General features: G+C 39.0%; 1 protein-coding gene across 22 annotated transcripts in view; it reads right to left on the bottom strand.

Annotated features, from left to right (window-relative positions):
* LOC138179868 (TWiK family of potassium channels protein 7) overlaps positions 1-15415 on the bottom strand; it is a 322181-nt gene that overhangs the window by 162994 nt on the left and 143772 nt on the right. For 21 of the 22 annotated variants that reach the window (XM_069113087.1, XM_069113092.1, XM_069113090.1 and 18 more), the window contains one exon: positions 6543-6598. The exons of the other annotated variant lie outside the window; for it this stretch is intronic. The gene's annotated coding sequence lies outside the window, so the exon portion shown is untranslated. The remainder of the gene's footprint in view (positions 1-6542; positions 6599-15415) is intronic. 22 annotated transcript variants of the gene reach the window in all.

Below are 15415 nucleotides of genomic sequence, written 5' to 3'. Positions count from 1 at the left end.
TAGCCATTGGCAGGAATTCGCGAGTGAAAGCGGGTCGCGTCAGGACGACTATAAAACTGAACGAACATCGACGGACGAAAAGTAGGGAAAATTTAAGGAGGACCAGGGCGAAGCTTCTCGGCTCTCGGATCACGTCTCGAATCGCGGTGATCATTTCATGGGGACGTGCTCCCGACTGCCAGAGTTCGTGGCAAAGTCACGAATAATTCCGCGCACGGAACGCTGCCGCTAGTCTCTTCGACTGCAGCGCGACATTGCGTTGAACTGGCGACAAGAAGCTCCGAGTATACGCGTTTCTCCGCTTTCGGGGTGCAACTTTTCCACCGCCACTATCGCGTCTATGCCTCGTCCCGATTGTACGAATCATTCCGGCTCGTTTACGTTGAAAGGTTAATTAAATCGACACTAAAGTTGCGATGGCGAAAGGTAGCTAGAAAATTTACGAGTGAACCGAGTTCCAAGAAAAGCAAACGTCGTAAATTTTCGTGTTCGATTTAATAGTAGGTTGGAATGTCATAAAATTTTGCAAAAGAATCGACGTTAATTAACCGACGTTAATTATATGCAAAACGACTGATCAATCGGAATTATGTATTGGTGCTAAATAATGGTTAAGAATAAACAGAAAATATTTGTAAATGTTATAAAAATGTAACGAATCGTAAATTTCAGCAAAGAAGCTTTTGACGAATTTAGTAAGAAAGTCGGAAGAGAAAAAATTCTAATCTGATCCGTGGAATTATTTATAAAATACAATTAAATAATCAAGAAAAGCAGTGGAACATAATAGTAATACAATTGTGAAGAATAGTATAAGTAACAAAGAGGGAAAGTATAAATAAGTAAGTTCTATTATTGTGCGTGGTAACAGTGAAAGAGATTTGCGATATATCGCTCGTAAAGCAAATATCGGAATGCTTCTACTTTAATGCCGTTTCCTTTATACGACATGTATCGTCGAACGTGAACTAGTTGCGTGTATTTGCATACAAAATTTTACAAAGTTAAATATAAAACTGTATTAATATACTTGGAACTAGCTACGATGAACGTTATTTGCTCCACTTTCGAGGAAAGTTTTTGTCGTTGAAACACGCACACAACTTTAACAACACGAAACGCAGACGATCCAACTAAAAAAAGTAAATTTCATCGTTTGATATCGATATTTGTTCTACTAAAAGATATTCGAGCATCGCTTTTGAAATTTGAATAAACATCCCGTGTCGAAATTTCCTGTCTACCCACTTAAAACGCGTAAATATGTTAATCAATTTTCATTGCGCGATATTAACTGTATTTTATCACGGCAGATATTGCTCGAGTAAGATAAACGAAATTCTACAGGAATGTAATAAATTTCGATAAAGCAAATAAACGTAGCTCCGGGCAGTGCGTTGAACAACAACGGTATATAGGTAGCTGGAAGTTCATTTCCGAGGATGTAGGTAATTGAAATTCCGTTTCCCGTATGGTTCCAATTCGTCGAACAAAATAATTCGACGCGATGGGAATGTGTGTCACGGAAAGTACGCGGGCCGCGATAATTAACGAGAATGGCGAAAGTCCGCGCGAAAGATCGTAATCATAAAACGAGGATTTGCCGGGTGACAAGCGGGACGAAGAGCAAGGTTTAGGGGAAAGGGAGTATAGGGGATGAGGTGAAGGGTTGGGGGCGTCGTGGAGCGGGCAGCCAAGGTAAATTCAAAGAGTCAGCTGTATTCCAGGGCGCGGAGGCTACATCGATAATACGGCGAAACGAAATTGCACGGCCAACGAATTGTCGGCGACAAATTCGGTAGGAGTAATTCAGAAGTGGCCGCCAGCAACCGGGCATCAGACAGGAATTGCGCGAACGCCGTCGTTATCGTGGAAAATTAAATGTCAAATTAATGGAACGATAAATTCGCGTTCCGAATGGACGCGGTAACGGGGCGAAGCCAGCCAATTTACGACGTATGATGTGAAATTTAATTCGACGACATTCGAAGCGCGCGAAAAATACCGTTGATAAGACGAAACGACGCGGACTCGTAGCTGAGTCACCGGCAGATCGACTAGATTGTGAAATTGACTGCGTTTGCTTTACCTGGAACGGGTATCTCTCGTCGCCGAATAACGCCGCGTTCTCGCCGCGATAATTTACTGCCTCTCTACCCAACACGACGTATTTCAGAACGCTTAGAATGTTATTTTCGGAACATCGTCCGCGTCTGCGAAACACACCAGCAGTTCTTTAATCAACGCTACACCGTGCTTCATCAGCACGTGTATTCGACCGTGTCCCTGTCTCGTTCCAAATGTTGTTCCTTGCGTTCGTGCGCAAACGAACGAAGATTATACGCCGCGGGTGTACCACGACTGCGGTCTACCGTTACGAAAGGGGATGAGAAATTAACTGCTGTTCGCTGATCGTTCAAAAATCATCATTTTCGTAATTTTATTCCAGGCTAGCCGTTTTATTCCACGTGAGGATACACAAAGACTGGCCTTTGGTGAGTTGCGACAGGGCCTTTCTATGGTGTCGATGTGTAGCGTCGTGTAGCAAAGGAAAGGTTCGAAAGGTACGAGTATACCAAAAGTGTACCAAAATCTTTGGGTTATCGTTGTTTGATAAAAATGTGCTGTGAGAATTGCGGCAAGTAGCGATGGTATGAGGTAATGGTAGAGTAATGAACAAGAAGCGATAGGTTTAACCTAACGGTGGTAAGAGAATAAAAGAGAAAACGAGGGACGGAATGGAAAGGAACGGGTACGTGCGCGATAGATAAAACGGAGAAAGATGAAAAGTTCAAAGAAGAAGAAGAGACATGTAGAATAGAATGGAACGAAAACAAAAAAGGACGAAAGGAAATAACAGTATTCGGAACAATGAAAGGGAAAATGGGAATGGAGAAGGGGGAAAGGATAATTTAGAGGATGGAGATGTTAAGCGTTTGACATACTGATGTATTACCACAAAATCCTCGACATTCTCCTCTTCTATGTTCCAAGAATGTTTAATGCAGGTGTGAAACTATATCGTCGATTTTCTTGCTTTATTAAACAGCTGTAACCGTTTACCAAACTCGTTAAACTAAATTGCTAATTGAAAATTAAGTACAAAGAACGTGTGTGAGTGTGTGTCAGATGTAAATAATATATACTACAATAGAATACACATCGAAGATTCTTCGTTACACCGAATGTTTTTCTATACAATGGCATTTAGTATCGAGAGAGAACATTTGGGAAAACTGAGAGTTGAGAAAATACTTTACAAACTTTATATAGCAACGTGCGAACCTCGCATGGAAATTATTAACTGAAAATAGTATAAAAATAAAATCACGTTAACGATATAGTTAAATATGCGGTATAATATCAAGCATAACCGAGTACAATGAAACGTCCATTATCTTGACAAAATGAATGACAACTCCGTTCGATAAATTAGCGATAATACGACGACTATCGATCATCACGATAAAAGTTTTACACCAAGGGAAACGAGTATTGCGTATCGAGAAGAATTGTTATTCTCGTTTTTATTATGAATCGATTGAAATGCTAATCGATAATGCGAACGATCGTAGAAACCCTTTAATCGAACGTAGAGAAGACATAGTTTTCAATATTAAGAAAATCCACTATTTCTCTCCGTGATATAAAATCATTTGGTAGGATACAAAATTCCTCTATCGAGCCTAACAAGTTGATAGATTCGACGTCAAGTGTCAACCACGGTTCACAAAATGATTGATTCATAGAAAAGTAACTGTCATCGTTAATGAATGTCAAAGCACGACGACCGACTAACAACCTGGTAGCAATTTTCATCGAAATATCATCTATTAAATATAGATCACATCTTTTCAATTTTAATTGCAGGTAGTCCGTGCATCTACATGGGTAATAAGCAACGCCATCGATCAGAAAACTTCCCGCGGACACGATGAATGGCTTTAAAGTGGAACTTCCGATTTCCAGCGACCCAGGATGAAATCAATTCTTCAACAAGCGGAGGAAGTTCGTTCCCGATGAAGAAAAGATTGAAATTAGGTGGAGGCGCGCTTGAAATTATTGAAAAATAGGAATGCGAGTAGCCTTAGGGAGTGAAAACGAGGGACAAGAAAGAAATAGAAGGAGAGAAAGAGAGAGGAAGAGAGAATGGAAAGTCGTTTGGAAAATCGAGACCGAAACGAGGCAACTTCTGCCTAGGCTACGACGATTGAGGCGAGTGCAGCCAGTTGAGTGTGGCCATTGTTGTCGAATGTGGGTCAGCCTCGGCGTACTTCCGGTGGAGTCAAGCCGATGTAAAAGGCGGTCGAAGCTGCGAAGAAAGAGTAACGGAGTAAAATAGAGGATACGGAGAAATGGGAAAGAAAGGAACAAGCGAGAAAGGAACAGGTAGACGTCGATGTCGCAGGCTGAATGGAAGAAGACCGACTTCGGTACGTAACGTTGAATCAACATCGGAACGGTCGAAACTAATTGTTCGTCGCCTTTAAGAGGTTGCTGCTATACGACTGACTGCAAGAACACAGTTACAGGAAACGTCTTAACCCTTGTAATTGCGCGACCGCGTGTAATTTCAACTGCTATTTGCGAAACCGGTGTTCGTGGCCACATTGTGTCTTCTAGTAAACGAGCTACCATTATAAAGTATGAATCCAATTAAATTAGGGACGTGCAACGGAAGGTGTACGAAGACGATTAGATTGTAGATTAATCGAAAAATTTGGTTCTTTGGATATTTATAAGGTTTCATGTTTCACGTTTTTCAATTTTTAATCTCTTAATGGGCAGTAGCGAGTGTGCCACTGGTTAAATTGCGTATTCAAAGAAAATGAAAATAACAGCAGAAACACATTGGCAAGGTGCTACTGTCGCATTCATTGGCCTCATTACTGTTCGCTAAGGGGAGCACTTCTATGCGCCCGTGGGAGAAGTTTACGTCACTAATGCGTAGCAATTGGTAATTTACTGGTGCCCAACGTTTGGGAATACCAAGTTACGACATAGTTAACGACAATTGTTGATAAGCATCGACTCGCAACTGTAAGCTGCGCGCATCTCTAGAGTCGTATTTTACGGATACACGCGGCGCAAATTATTTCCTGCTGTCTGTCTAAGCGTCATCACTGCCCGAAGCATTTTAGAATACCGTGCTGATAGGTATAAAGCGACACGGAGAAAATTAAAAATAAGTAAATAAATATTTCACGAATGAAGTACATTGTATCGCTTTTTTAATAACTATAAATTAAATCCATGGCCATAGGAATAAGAAGAATGAAACAGGTTACGTATTATTAATTACAAGCCATAATATATCAGATCAAATAGCAAAATACTAATAGCACTGCATCATTTTGCAAATCTGTACCTCTTTATTGACAACCAGGCGAAATTATCATTTTCATAAATTCTTATTTTTATTGCGTTCTAACATCATGGATAAAATAACGTCATTTACCTCTGTTTTACACACCTTGTATCTACATAATCGCGTTATATGTTATTACCAAGGCAATTATTCCTACCTCTGAAAATGGTTTTCACTGGAAAACGAATAAAGCGCAAAGTACAGAGCTTATCGAAGGAGAAGGACGAATATTTCATCACCGTAATTCTATCTAATGTAATTTTCTTAATAACGTTGAAACTTTCCATTTCCGGCGCGACGCTCTCTTTTAGCGGTCGTTATGTTGTATACAGTATATACTCGTTCGTTAATCAATGTACCGAAGCATTAATGGAGAAGTTTATATTCGATAGGAACGGTGTCACTTTGAGAAAGCAAGAATTACGATCTATCGTTAGTAGTTTTAAGTAGGTTAATTTCTAGATGGTTTCATCTCTAGGCAGCCTCTCTCTAACTTGCGCCGAGTTATGGGCTGCTTTCATCAAACTTCTTGTCACGAGTTCGTAATCATTTCGCGAATATAATGAAATAAAAACTCGAGATAAAAATTTTGTTTCTCCAATGAACTTGTTTCTCGACCGGCGTACCGCAGAAAAGGTATAACGTGCTAGGAGAAAAAGTTACGAGCTTCGATATAGCCCGCGTAACTTTTGCTAACTTTAAAGACGATATAAAATTGATAGGATCGATAAACCTTGAAATATCGAGCGCGTAAATACGTGAATTTTTAAATGTGGGTAATTCGAGAGAGCGAACATTTTTATAATAATATCGGGGACAATTTTTTTCGCCAACTAGAATTTCGTGAAAATAAAGCGGAACGGCGAGCTAGAGGAGATTCAAAAGAGGCAGAAACTGCTAACAATTCGCGAGATAACGCGGAAGCAGTTTTAATTTGGAGTAACAGTTCACGCATTTCATTACATGAAATTAAAGGAGTTCGTTCGTCATGTTAAAAAATTCTTCCGTGCAATGTTTAACAGCCGGCAGCCTCCCTGAAGGACGGAATGCGTACCAGTTCCGGCATGACTCGAAACCACTTTAATGTCCTCGTTAAAGTCCCAGCCAGTTGGAGGCAACCCTTTATGAATTAAAGCCTCGTTACTTCGCGAAATTAAAAGCCGTGGGAACTTACCATTCCGTGAGTCTATTAATACGGATCCTTTTCCAAGCAGACACGTAATCAATTCCCTGAAAAATATGGGGAAAAAAACTGATTAATTAGAGAAAATTAGTAACCATAATTAAGAATTTTACGGAATTAATTTTAATAAAAAGAAGCGTTAATACGTATAGAGATAAATATTTATTTATCCTTCGACCTAATATCTCCAATGACTTGTAACGTCACTACTACACCTCCAACTTCCAACTATCAAAGTAAACAGGATGTTCACAGGCTTGGAAGGATTATCCAAGTATAGAGAGTCCACTTGGCCAACTAGTTTGCAACATTCGTCTCAAACAAGTACTTATGTAGCTTTACATTATGAACTAGGTACATTTGAAGCTCGTGCAACATAATTCAATAAACGAGTTGACACAACGGGCAACGAAGCATATGTAGATAGAGTGGTTGGAGAAAGTATTCGAACACTCTTAAGAAACCTTTCGTTTATTGTACAGGATATCTTAAAATTTCATTAGCTCTGTAACGAAATCTCCGAACGTTCCGTATAATGTACATATTCATTAAAAAATTCTCTCCTAACCGTTCCTATACTTTCGTGAGAAACTGTTAGGTCGTCCGAAAAGTTTCTTTCGTTTTATAAGGAAATAACGGATGCACAAGATTTTTCGTTTTATATTATCTCATCGAATTACGTATGATCCATTTTGTTCTATCAAAATAAATATCACAACGTTCGACAGATTAAGTTTCATGTTTGTATAAAGATACGTCGTTGTAAAAGACGTGTCTGTAAAAGAAAGACACTTTTCGGACAACTTAATAGTTGAACCTTTAGTGGAATCCTTGACAATCAAATATCAGACTTATCATCTGAAATTCAATATTTACCCCGCTTACTTACCGCTCAGATTTAAAGTGTGATATTTATTGGTACGTTTAAGCTTAGGAATCTGAAATTCAGGGAAACCGACATTTCACGTGCAACCATGGAAAATGAACGAGAAAGAATGTAGAATTAAGATCGAAGGGGAAAATTTACAAGGGTCGAACGAATCGCGTAGGATTCAAGGCGGGATGATCCGATTACAAGCGGCGAATAGCGGCACGAAATGTGGATTTGCTTCGCGTTTGCATACTTAATGCTTATCGGATACGACTTAATTACATGGAGAGCCATAAAGCTGCGCTGATTCATTGTCACAATCTTCTCGATTTACGTCGCCCTACATAACGGCCCGATGAATTACCGGCCATTTCTGTTGCATGATTCACGCGCCAATGTACTTTGCATTCCAGCAGCGAACATCGCAGAAAGGGCGAAATTTTACTTGTACCGACGTTTGTGAGTTACTAGATACTTGTTACATTTATGCTAGGTATACATGGCTGTTAAAATTGTAAAATCAGACTGATAAATTCTGAAGAAAATAATCTACAAGATCGTAACTTACAAGTAGACTGAGGATTTGTATGCGTTCATGGCAAGTTGGTAGGTTTCAAAAGCGCAAAAAATACATATACGTAATATGAAAAAAATATATAAAATAATCAAAGTAGAGTAATCGTTATCGAGGAGGATGTAAGAGTATAACAGCAATTATTGCACTTTATCTATCAATGTCGAAATACCGCTTGACCTAAAATAGAGTTTCATCGAAAATGGCAGGTTAATATTCGTCAGCTACGTAGAAAAATACACAGTAGACCTGAATTATAGTGTACGTCAATTATTGAGAAGCGAGATTGAAATGCTATAAATAAGATGACGGTGCAGGATAGGCAAAGTGTGGTTCGAGGGAAAAAACCAATACACGTTGTGCAGCAAGCTCTGCTGCTGACATGATTGATTGACTGATGCGAGTGTGTATAGGAATATAACGTACACGTGTGTGGCGTGTAAGTTTCTCGTTGTAGCATTGCACAGCTTCTTTCGATAATTCGTCAATTTTAATTAACACGTATCTTATCCAGTATTACCAATAACAAGTTGTTAAATTCCTCTTCGACGTAATAGTTTTCAATATCGTCGATTGTAACTTGATCTGATTTGTTGCAACTATATTCAGCGAAACGATAGGTCTGTGATTGTAACGCAACAATAAAAATTGTGCAACGATGGCTATTCTGCAAAGCGTTTTACCCAGCTATTTTTTAATAAAAGCATATCAAGTTTGTATTTTTGAAAGAGCAATTAAAAATTTTACGATTATCTGTGGTTTCGTCGTGTATTTTAGTCGAATTTTAAAAACGAATTTCAAATTCAATACCTTTGTTACATTTTTATGTTACTTTGTACGATAGTGATTGCGGAATAAAATATTTAGACAGTACCAAAAACAAAAAACAAAAGAAAGACGAAATAATTTCCAGGAGATACGCGTATAATAAACGCTCAATCGCGGAAACGTGGTAAATAGTAAATAGAATAGAACAAAAGTCTGGATAGATAATGAATTCCATTAGCGATTAAGTGTAATTTCATCTAACGGATTCGGATATCAAAATACAAGAGTAGGATATATAATCGTGCAGCAATGGTAGTTGAATTACTATCGTTTCTTCCTAATCACTGATTACATCAACAACTATGTCGTCAATTATCGTAATTATCACTAATAGTTGTTAATTCGATCGTAACACGAGCTCCGTGTTCCACTATATTATTCTGACGAACGGTTCTGCATGGTCAATGATATTAATAGTGATCACGCACGCCGTAATACCGACAATGTAATCAAACATTCTAGGTAAAGTACACTTAATAATAATTAGTTGTATCGTATTAACCAAGAAGCTTATCGTTTCCAATTATTCCAGTTAGTTGCGCTGTTACAATACTTTAAAACAGTTTTCAATCTTCTTTAATCGACATTTTTTCAATATTTTACCGTTTCATTTTACGCGTTTCAACCGAAGATAATGGAAAGACGAAAGGAACAATGGACAGTGCGTTAGAAGAAATGTTATTATTTGATGTAAAGACATTTCTGATAAAAGGGAATATACGTAATCTGTAAGGCGAAGCAATGTACTTCAAGACAGCTGTATGCGTTGGTGGCGGCAAATGTGTTAATGACTAATTCAAACGGGAATACTCGAAAGGCGATAAAATTGAAATCTGCCTACGTGACCCCGTAAGATCGATCCGATTACCTGCAAATACATGGTGCTAAACGGCCTGATGCGCTCGTAGGATTAAGGTGCACTACCACGTTCAAACCGTGCGTACAGTACGCACGTCGTAATCGGATTTCAGAAATTATTTCAATGCGTAGTACGTGATCCAAGAATCTCAGGCAGCGTTGAATTTTCGGACAGGAGAACGTAACGAAGGAGAAATACACGCGTGTCTATTTCCAAATTGAATTCTTCCCCCTCGAATGAAATTGACTGAATTTTGTATAAAACGTCATATGATATAATAGAATAGTACAAGATGATTAATAATTAATCATTAAGTAATTAATACCAATAATTTCCTATTTGTATAATACAAAATTTATGAAATATCGCGACCATAAAGGGAGAAGGAATAATTTATTACAGGATAATACGACATTCACTTCCACTTCCGATTTGGAAACGAAAATATCTCTGTGGCAAACAAAGACTCGAATGGTGGAAATATCACGAGGTTTTCTAGGAGACCGAAGCCAGGAAGCCGAGGTCCTGAAATAACACGAACACGATTGCTTTGGACGGTCTTGAAATAACAATCGTAAGGACACACTCGACAAGCCGGGGCTGTCTTAAATCCTAAAGACCTGGAAATATCTGAAAAGCAGCCCGTTGAAAGAGCATAGAGAATGACAACGCGGAGAAATAGTTCAATTTTCTCCAAGAATTCTCGGAAAGTCCAGCAAGTTAGCGAATCTTAAGCGGATCCACAGACTTAAAACAATATCGTATCGAAGAAAGATTTGCATATTTTTGAGAAAAACGAGAGACCGTTTACATTTCTTTTTCCTTTTGCCGTAATTTCACAGATTTCCAAGTTTGAAACCCTCCGGTTCGAATTGGAGCTAACACCAACCTACACAAAAATAACTTTATTCGATACTCTACGACATACGACACGTACGACGCGTATGAAACAACAAATTTAGAATAAAATAAATAGGAAATGGAAACCGTGAGAAGCATTCGACTTATTAGGTCTGTAAGTATGAAACCGGAATTTGCATATAGATGGCCCTAGCTGATAATGTAGCTATCACTAAACTGCGTCATTGATGCCAAAAGTCTTTGTTGACATCTCACAAACATTTTCGACTCGGAACAATACAAGTTTCATACAACAGCATAGTTTGTAATAGCGTTGAACATGTCAAATTTTGTGCCTGGAAGCTACGATTTGCGGACAGCATTGATTTTCTGTTACCATTTGAAGAAAACTGCTGCAGAATCGCATCGAATGCTTGTCGAAGCTTACGGTGAGCATGCTCTTGGTAAATCACGGTGCTTTGAGTGGTTTAAAAAATTCAGAAGTGGCAATTTTGACGCGAGGAACGAAGAACGTGGAAGACCACCGAAAAAGACCACCGAGCTGTTAAAACCTGGCGAAACCGTTAATACCGAGCGCTACCGACAACAAATGATCGATTTGAATCAAGCTTTGCGTGAAAAACGACTAGAATATCAAAAAAGGCAACACAAAGTAATTTTGCTTCGTGATAATGCACCATGACATACAGCAAAACCGGTCAAGGAAACGATCGAAGCGTTCAGTTGGGAAATACTTTCGCACGCGGCTTACTCACCAGACTTGGCTCCGTCCGATTACTATTTATTTGCATCGATGGGACACGCACTTTCTGACCAGCACTTCAATTCTTACGAAAATGTACGAAAATGGCTCGATGACTGGTTTGCCTCAAAAGAGCGACAGTTTTTTTGGCGTGGCATCCACCAATTGCCAGGCAGGTGGGAAAAATGTATAGCTAGCGATGGGCAATACTTCGAATAAAATATTTTTTATCATTTTCATACAATAAACGTGTATTTTCTATACAAAAATTCCGGTTTCATATTTATATACCTGGTATACGAAGTATCGATAGCTCTTCTAATACTTACAGTTGACAGCGTATTTCTCTACGTTATTTCTTACGTGAATTCTAGTTACACGAATTGCTTGTCCAAATACAGTTCTGTCTGTTGAATTGCTATAATGATTCCTTGGAAGATATTGAAAACTAATCATACCGCCCCGTCGATAACTTTTCAAAATTACTATAAACGCGTAACGACCATAAAAATAAACGACTAAAGCCTTTCTGTTTACTCATTCTCATTTTACCTTCGCTCGGCTGCTCGAAGCTTCCTTTTGTTTCATGCGCAACTTAATCTAGCGTCGAGTGACGTTTAAAGCACTTAAGAAGGGCAAATTTATCGCGCGCAGTTTTCTCAACAGGACGACCTAGACATAAATTCGAAATCCCTCCGGCGCAAACTGCGTGGATGAATTACAGGTGAGAAAAGAGAGAGAGAGAGGGAGAAAGAGAAAGAGAAGAAAGGACGCTCGATAGAGTCCTTTAGAGGCTCGAGTGGCGGAGACAGCTGCAAGTGGCTTGTGATATTCCTGCGCCTCGGTATTTTGTTTTGAAGCGGTCGTTATCAACGGAAACGTATTTCGTTTCATCGCTCACTTTAGGCGAAACTGTTTTCGAGGCATTGGTTTTGTTGCGGTCTGACACCAAACGCGGACACCGGCGGCCATAGTGCTCGTTTTTGTTGCCAACTCACTGACCCACCATACCAGAGTGCCTAGCAAAAACTGTGTCAACTGTTACCATGCATTTTACCGTGTTCTGCCGTACGCGCGCCACTGTTCCAAAGTTTTACGATATCGCGTGCAATCGACCGCGATGTAAGTTGTATTCGCGTTGTTGCGTGATTGCGCGATTCGGAGCTTCCAAGGATTTCCTAGCATCGATGTAACCTGCGTGCTATCGATTTTCACCTTTTTCGCTCGAAACAAAACACTCGTGGCTCTTCGTTCTCAGTGATATAAACTCAGTATCATAAGAAAATTGTTAAATTTTATCGAGTATCCCTTTTTAAACCACCCTTTTCTAGAGCTTTGCGCGCGTCCAAGAGAACGGTACAGTTTGTTGCACATACCATTATAGTTGAACTACATACTTGCCATTCAGCGAGACTCGAGTTTCACTGAAAACGCAGCCGACATTCCTCGTGGATTTGTAACAGGACTTTAAAGACAGAATAGTCACACAACGCGAACTGCAGAAAAGTTTAATTTACTTCGCTACGTATACACGCTTTAAACAGTGGAAGTTCAGCTACATCATTTAAATCCTTGTAATTATTGCGGACTACCGTACTATTCATTTTCTCGTAGAACTGAAAAGGCAGGATAACCGTACGATAGCTGTATAATACTTGAACTACAAAAAGCTGTTTTAATAAGATCCACCGAATGAGAAATCATAAATGCCTCGTTACATTGAAATTTAAGCACTTGAAATTTTTCGGCGTTAATGAGCGAGCCGAGGAGGAATCTGGAGCAAAGATCCATCAACGTGGCTGACGCGATATACATCATAGTTGTAGCATCCGATAAACTTTCACGATGATATCCGGCGTTATTATTAGCTTCTTTGGACGTGCATCGCTTTAGACGTTCATCTTGTATTGGCCGTATTGGCTTCTCAATTTTACGAAAATAGCGCATTTTCTTTGAGATAAAAGGCTATTTGCGTAGAGTGCGTTAAATTAGATCGACAAACGCCTTGATGACGTTTGGCGTTACTTCGTTTCACCGATACGCGACCTTAGTCAAAGGCTTTAGAATTTCAACGAGCAGTCACGCTGTACGACTTGCTAAATTTTCAATTGGTTCCTTTATATAATTCATTCCTTGTGTTATTGCCGCGTCTCATTAATTATACCGGCGTTTTGCGAGCCAAGCGAAAATAGTTCAAGGATTTGACGATTAGGTTAAATGTAATGAGTACGTTTTAAGTTCGAATGCATTGAACGAAATTGATAACGAGCAAAAGGAAAGCGAATTGAATTAGACGCGAATTACGACCTTTGATATTAAATGTTCGATTAATTAAGAACGTTGAAGGTTGAGGAAATTGAAATCCAAATAGAAGATGATGTACGCGTACTCGGAGCTACGTTTTCCTTTTCTTTCCTTTCTTTTCTTTTTTTTTTTTTTTTTTTTTAATCAGATATTTCATCTCAAGTGCAACGATACGTCAGACGGCTACGGCAGAAAACGCACGTTTCACCGAAAATTATATCACGCAAACACGACCACGATTCGAACGTCAGATTTCTTTTCAGAAAGCGATTTAATTTCCGATATATCCGGGATAATATAAACGACTAATACGGCGAACGCGATCAATCAGTGTAATAAAAGGATACAAATCAAGCCTGTTATCGGAGAAATACACTCTGTTGGTGTTTATCAAAATTAACCATGATTCACTAGGCAAATCGCTCGCAGAGGCATAAACAAGAGTTTTAGAGTTATTATCTCCTCTGGTAGGTCGTAACTATGAGTTATGAGAGAACGTCGGTATCGGTGTGTACACAGATCGTCGTACAGGAAACACTGTCCAATAGAAAGACTAGAAAACCGCTTCAACGAGCACCAGGAAAATCGAATTACGTCGCGATTCATCCGATTCGGTTATCACCTACGAATGCAACTTCTAACTGCATGATCGAACGTGAATAGCACCGTCGAGCAACGCGTGTCTCTTGTCCGTCCTCGTGTGCTTCGCATGCCACATAAACCTCGTGGAAAGAACGATTGATCGGACAGGAAATAACGAGATGACAAATTTTTACTAGAAGAACTCGAGACTGTTCTCTCTCTCTCTCTCTCTCTCTCCTCGTCTACATTTAGCTTACACAGACTCGTTCTCGTATTAGCTATGTTACGTTCTTTTGCTCATTCTTGACTCAACTATAGGTTTCTTACGTTAAACAGTATCTTGGCAGTTCGAACAAAATATGAAAAATAATCTTATTGATTATCGCATGATCCCTCGTTTTAATTTTCACATTTATTAAACATTTTCTTGAAACGTTAAAAACTCTTTCTGTCTGCTAGAACCGGAGTAAGATAGAACTATAGAAATTCATAGATGGTAACAGAATTAATAAAATGTTCTCGATAATTTGCGAATCTAGAAACATTCCGTTAATCTTCCTCGTCTATTTCTTCATCGACCGAAAACTACACATATATTTCGTATAAATGATGATCGCGAGTTTACGCAGTTGGACGAGCAGGGACGTTGAGATATCAGTACAGGCTCGAACACGGATATTGGACAACCGTATGCGCGGATTGTCCGCAGACAACGTTCGTGGATGTACGAAGCTTAAGAATGTAGTAAAACTTGCCCTGAAAGCCATATTTATCATTGTCAGCGTAACGTGTTACAATTTTAAGGTTCTAGTAAACTTGTTTACCGAATGTAGTTTGCAGAAATCGGAGATCTGCATTGCGTTACAGTAGTATATTTAACCAGGTTGAAACCCACAATGAAAAATGTTTGAAAATTCGTGTTACTCATATTAGGAATTCAAGTACATCGGCTGTACGTATTTGACGAATTTGCAAGAATATCGAATAATCTGTCATCTGTTATCAGGTATACCTAAATCAAACTGCAAAATACGATATAATCTTTGAGTATCGTGAACTATTTCTCGATCGGTGTTGGACTCACGGTTGTGTCAACACGCTGATTTTATGTGTAAACAATTGGAGTTTTAGTATGTTTAGTTGCGCCAAGAGATTTTGAGGTTGAAGATTCAAGGATTCCTTTTTGTTGATTATAGCGTTTAAATAAGTTAAATGATTAACTTATTTAATCGTTCAACTTAGA

The sequence above is a fragment of the Bombus flavifrons genome, chromosome 5, assembly GCF_040668555.2.
Source record: "Bombus flavifrons isolate JBK064 chromosome 5, iyBomFlav1_principal, whole genome shotgun sequence".
NCBI classification, from domain to species: Eukaryota; Metazoa; Arthropoda; class Insecta; order Hymenoptera; family Apidae; genus Bombus; species Bombus flavifrons.
Note: the sequence above shows the minus strand (reverse complement) of the source record. Positions and strands in the feature narration are given on the sequence as shown.